We start from the raw sequence: 6,007 nt of genomic DNA, 5'->3' as shown, positions 1-6,007 counted from the left end.
AGGACAAAATAAAGAGTAAAATGCACTAACTATAACCATATATATCGACACTTGTTCAGAAAATGAAGAGTAAAATGCACTGTCCCTCCCCTCCCCTGTTCTCGCCGCGGCCCCTTCCCCAATCTTGTCGTGGCCTTGGGGTTCCACCTCGGCGTGCATGGTTTTGATGTACAGATTGGGTTGTTAGAGCAAAACACTGAACTTTAGGTTTTATATGAATGTTTAGGGCCTGATGATGATGAGTTCTCTGTGGAAGTACATCATGGGCTTCATTTGACTCAAGGATGCAGTGTTTCTTGATCAAGTCTTATGTTGGTGATCACCATTGTCAGAAGAAATGGGTGATTAAGAGGTGCACTGAGAACAGTTGGAGTTGAACTTGACCCCATTAGGATGAAGCTGAGTAGGGCAAGAAGGATGGCATGGAACATCATTTATGGAGATGAAGTGCAGCAATTCAATATGCTATGGAACTATGGTCATGAACTCAGGTAGTAGCTTTTATGTGAACTTGCTTGATGGCTACTTCAGTTCACTGTATGTGTCTTTGGATGCTTCCAAGAAGGGTTTCCTCAGTGGATGCAGGCCATGATATGCCTAGATGGCTGCCACATCAAGACTAAATTTGGAGGACAGCTACTCACTGCTGTAGGCATAGACCCAAATGATTGTATATTTCCTGTAGCCATGGCAGTGGCAGAGGTGAGTCTCTAGTATCATGGAAGTGGTTCCTAGAGACACTAAAACAGGATTTGGGCATAGACAACACCACTCCATGGACCATAATGGCAGATAAACAAAAAGGACTAATCCCTGTTGTCCAACAAGTTTTCCCTCACTCTGAGCACAGGTTCTGTGTTAGGCATCTATACTCAAATTTCCAAGGCCGCTTCAAAGGAGAAAATCTAAAGGAAATGGAGAAAATGACAACTTGACTGTAATGACCACAACTATGCAAATGGATCATATTTTAGTCATATATGTGTGCTATCTCAATCTGTGAATTGTATTCACTGAATCCCATTTATATGAGTACATGTGAATTCATATTTCAGTCATATATGGAAATGGGGAGAGCCCAGGTTCGGCTGGGTTTTCAGCAAAAAGGCCATGACCATTATGCTGCCGGTGCCTACGTGGCTGCTGCTAGTGACCAACAAACAAAGATAAGTACCTAGATGGTAGAAATACCTATTTGTGAACCACAGAATAGTTTAAGTATGTACTGTGCATTTTACTCGAAAATAAAATACATTTTTTAAGAAAAGAATCGAATAGATTAGTGCTATCAAAAGTACTTACTCAGATCCTATATAATGCCTCCACACACTAGAAAATATGCCTTCTTCTACACCACAGTTCAACACAAGAAATCTCACAGATCTACCAATGGCTTTCGAAATTGTACGGGAAAGCAATATATCAAGCACAGATATATCTTCAACTTTTTGAATCAAATCCTCACCCTACAGAAACCGTGTTATTATTTCTTATTAAAATTTTGAAGAAGAAAAATTACAAGTAAAAACAACAAAACATCACCTAACCTTAGTTTAACCAAGAGCACGCTGGATGAAGTGCCTTGAAAACTTGAAAACATGCCGGTGGGTAGGTGACCAATGGTCAAAAATATATTTATACTTTCTACTCTTCTCATGTAGGTAATTGTAGACTTTGGACAACAGTTGATGCTTCTGTGCTCCAAGTCACCAATTAGCACAATTCCTCCAGCTGTGTAATGGACGGTATCGAGGAGGTTCCCCGGAGAAATTTTCATCTCCCGCTATATAAATATTACAGATGAATGAGGCCCGAACCAAAGGTGGTTTGAGCGCCATAGGATAGCTAATCAATACAAGAAACCTCTGCCATTTCTCTGGATCTCCAAAACAATCATTTATCAACATATGATCCTCTGCTAACTCGTCAAAGTGCGGAAGAAATTGTCCGTCAATCTTAAGACGATTAAGTACAGTTTTGCAGAATGTAGTTAGATCACGATGTCCACTGTCAGCACTCAGCTCACAATCTTCTTCCAAGTCAATCACAAACTCAGTGCCATTCTTGACCTTCATGTTAGCTTCGGACCATTTTCCATCCCAACACCTGCCTGTTTTGAACTTGGCAACAATACAACTGAGGAAACCCAACCCCATCCTCCTACTATCATACGATGGTAGTGCTTGAGAACTCTCACCAAAAACAGCATAATGTTCATGCAAAACAATGCTCTCAACAAAATCCACAATTTATTAGAAGCTAACAACCAAACAAATACCAACAATTACTTGAAAATAGATCATATGTACAACTTACAATCTAAAAGAAAACCCAGTAGACGAAGATGTCACATCTCAAATCAAACAGAAGTGTACGAATACTTGAAAGCATTAGGCACACACCTTATGAAAAATTAAAAGGCAGGTTTGCCTGTAGGTGGTACCACTCCCACAAAATACCTAAACAACAATATTGTATAATAGAACTATATGTTGCCATGACCTGGGAAAAGCTGCACAAAACCCAAATAGAAGGTAAAAATATAGTGATATATTGAACTAAAACAAGACAATTTCATAGTTAACTCGAAAAGGTAACAATTCAGGACATGGATTAAACAGGCATGGCAAAGAACAGACAAAGTAAGTGCAAACTCAAACGTATTCAATGCAAAAGTGCTAAGAAATCACATGATACAAATCATAAAAATATAAACTAGAATGAGGAGAAAGTTGGAAAACATTCTAACCTCATAAATAAAGACAATTTCGGTAAGACAGACGTTCATATAGAAAGGTCATATAATTTTCGGCTGCACAATTCAGCCAAAATGTTGTTACTATTTGGGGTTTGCAGCCCACTTAGTACTTACTCATGGACTGCAATTACATGTGGTAAAGTTTGTGTTTGGGGCTGTGAAAATATCAATTTCAGTCACTTCCCAGGCAAGTAGGTTTAGACACTATGCTACTGATGTATGAACCAGTAAAAAGTTAGAACAATTTTGATTATCTGAGCAGTTTTTGCAACTGCCATCTTAAATCTAGAAAAAAAATAACCATATAAAAATGCAGATGGATATAAGAGTGGTCGAACTCATGAGATGGATATAGCAAACAAATTATTAACAATAAAAGGAAGGGTGACAAAAGGAATTTGATTACAGACCGTCAATCCTGGTATGAGAACATGTGTAGATATTTGCAAACAAATGTACCTCTGTAACCAGGTGCGGTTCCAATAAGCACAAGCCCCTGGATCCACTGGTTTTTGTCATCAATAGGTTTCTTAGATTCATTTAACTTTGAACTTGAGCCTGTAAGGGGGTAAAGATTTGAATGGACAGATTATGAACTCCAATAACGAAATCATATGAGAAGATAGCAGCAGCAGCACCACAAGTTATGAATTGGGTATATGAATGGACGGGTTAGATCAGGATGCCAGCGGTCCAATGGGCAATGCGGATACCGCAAGAAACTGTGTCAGAAGATACAAGAAATTTGTTAGAAGATACACATTAGTCCAGCAAGAATAAAATATAAATGTCTTCAAAAGGGATGGAGTCCATACAAACGCACCAGAGGAAAATCAAATGGAAGTACGGTAGTTGTACAATGATAATCACGTATCTCTAGCATGCAAACTGTTTAGGTGAACATCAATGGAAGGCACTCCTGAACAAATGGTATGAGGATGGTATCTAAGAAGTGATACTAAGGTCCAGAAATGTAGGTCAGCGGATTATAAGAGCATTTGCTTTACTACTCTCCTTACATTCACATCAACTGCCATAAGTTAGAAACAGTTTGTTACAAGTGTTATGAGAAATGTATGATTTATAATATAGAGACATTGCATCCCAGAGCAAAAATTCTTATATGAATCATACCCACCAAGAGGAATGCTGTCACATCAAGAGACTACCAATATCTGCTCCAAGTTACTAAAAATAATCTAGATAGATATGACAAGAGCGTCCTTCAACAACCAGAATTTTATACTAACGTTACTTCTGATTAGAGAGGCCGGTGATTCAGAGAACACTATGTTCAATTACCAAAGATTAAGCCACGATGAAAATCGAGTACACTTTTGACATTCTTTAAGAGAGCTCGGAAATGAGACTCCATGTACATGTGATTATGCTAGTAAATGTTTTTTGGTCAAACGCACACCAAAATGAGAAGCGTGGAGGTAGAAGAACCAGCAGAGCGCCGAACCCGTGGTGTTGCGGCCGGCAAACATCAGTTCCATGGTCGTGTGGTAGAGGACGGCGTCGACGACCATGGATGCCGCCGCAACCTACTCCTCTACCTTTCACGGACGGCCTCCCCTGCTTGGAGATAGTTCGAGCAGAGGGGAGAACTTATAACTGCAACAAGAAATTCATCAAACCTTACCCCAAGAAGAAGCGAGACGACTTGGGGGTGGCTAGCAGCGCGCACGGTTCAGATCGGACACACCTGCAGGCACACGGCAAGAATCGGTGAAGAAACCGTCGAGGTCGGTCGACGCAGCCATGCAGAAGCACCACGAGGAGGTCCCAGGGACAGGAGGAAGGCAGATGACGCTGCCGGTCGCTCAGATCCAGGCCGGGAAGCCCACTGCGAACCGGACCTCCCGAAGCCCCAACGCTTCTCCGCCATAGATCGCCACCACGCCGCCGTGACCATGCTGCTCCCAGCGTCTCCCACCACGGAGCCGACGCCGCTCGACGACCTGCAGCCCCAAAGGACTGCCGGCGGCCGGATATGGGCGCCCCGGAGCGGCGCAGGAGCCCGCGGCAGACAGGCCGACGGAGAAGAAAATACGGGCGAGACGGAGAGGCGCGACGAGGAAAAGGATACGAAGACGAAGACGGAGAGGCGTGACGGGAAGCAGAAGAGACGGAGCGATGAAAGGACGCGATCAGTTCGCGCCAACTTCCTTCCTGTCCAATCTCGTTTCCGCGCCAAACTGCTTCCATCGGCAAAACTACCAACGCAACGCATGCATCCAACGGCCATAATTGTTCGGGGAAAAGCACGATCCGCGTGCTCTGCGATGATTGGTTCGATTTTGTGGCGAGAAAAACACAGGATTGCTTCAATTTGATTGGTTCATAGCACTAGTTTTACTTCCTTCAGTTTTTAACTATTTATATTTTATTATACAAGTCCGATGATGTTTTTCTAGTTTAGAGACATCGAATACTCTAAATTCGGATGGAACAAAATTTATTTTCAAGATCAAACCATTTTGAAAAAGTTTAACTTTTTCTGGAAAAAAACACTATTTTGTACTAACAATAATTAGAATATTTTGCAAGCTGCGTGTTTTGAACAATTCAGAACTTCACACCATGAACACTCTAAGCCATGATATCTTTGACAAATTGACCATGTGTTGTGTGCATTTATTTTCCCTTCAAGGCATTACAGAAATAATAGGATCATAAAATAGTCTTGGAATCAAGAGTTGGTGATGTGCATGGATTTTGGTCTCGTCCCCGTGATGTCACGTCTACCAGAAGGTTGAGATGTCACAAACTGCAAGGCTCATGGCATGACAAAAGATCACACAAATTAATGACATGCGTTTGACTGCCCACTGTCTTACGACTAGGAATAGAGGACCATACGGCATGGAATTTTTTTTCCAAAATATAGATATTGGTGCAGAAATGTTTTTTCAGATCAAAAATTGGTGCAGAAATGTCATTCTTCACCACCATTGGTTAGGCATGAAAAATGCATGGAGGATAAACAAAGCCTTAACTTGTTTAGAATTCTCACGGCATGCGAGAAGATTCAGAGAATGGTAGTCTACTTGTATCCCTAGATGCTCACAATTTAATCATCTTTATTAGTTGATCCAATCATATACCGTAAAGATGAAACCTTGCGTCTATTTACTGTATCAACCACATTTAACGAACTCACCTATTAATCAACTAGAACAATTATTTTCTTGTTTAGTTTGCAAGCGCGCATGAGACTTCAGGAAACTAGAATAAGTATTAGTT

The 6,007-nt window shown here is 41.2% G+C and overlaps 1 long non-coding RNA gene across 6 annotated transcripts; it reads right to left on the bottom strand.

The window, feature by feature from the left end:
• Positions 1-29: 29 nt before the first annotated feature.
• On the bottom strand, positions 30-4,902 carry LOC104585479. 6 transcript variants are annotated; one of them, XR_002960762.1, is made up of 5 exons: positions 3,397-4,878; positions 3,218-3,316; positions 1,548-2,512; positions 1,303-1,466; positions 543-679 (listed from the first exon to the last, which is right to left on the bottom strand). It is a non-coding gene; the product is annotated as an uncharacterized LOC104585479 (long non-coding RNA). The 6 variants fall into 6 exon arrangements; XR_002960760.1 differs by having other exon boundaries at positions 535-679; positions 1,548-4,375; positions 4,467-4,902; XR_002960761.1 differs by having other exon boundaries at positions 537-679; positions 1,548-3,480; positions 4,177-4,895.
• Between the last annotated feature and the right edge of the window lie 1,105 nt (positions 4,903-6,007).

Source organism: Brachypodium distachyon, chromosome 5, assembly GCF_000005505.3.
Source record: "Brachypodium distachyon strain Bd21 chromosome 5, Brachypodium_distachyon_v3.0, whole genome shotgun sequence".
Classification (NCBI taxonomy): Eukaryota; Viridiplantae; Streptophyta; class Magnoliopsida; order Poales; family Poaceae; genus Brachypodium; species Brachypodium distachyon.
The sequence above is the reverse complement of the archived record's forward strand: the minus strand, read 5'-3'. Positions and strand labels throughout refer to the sequence as shown.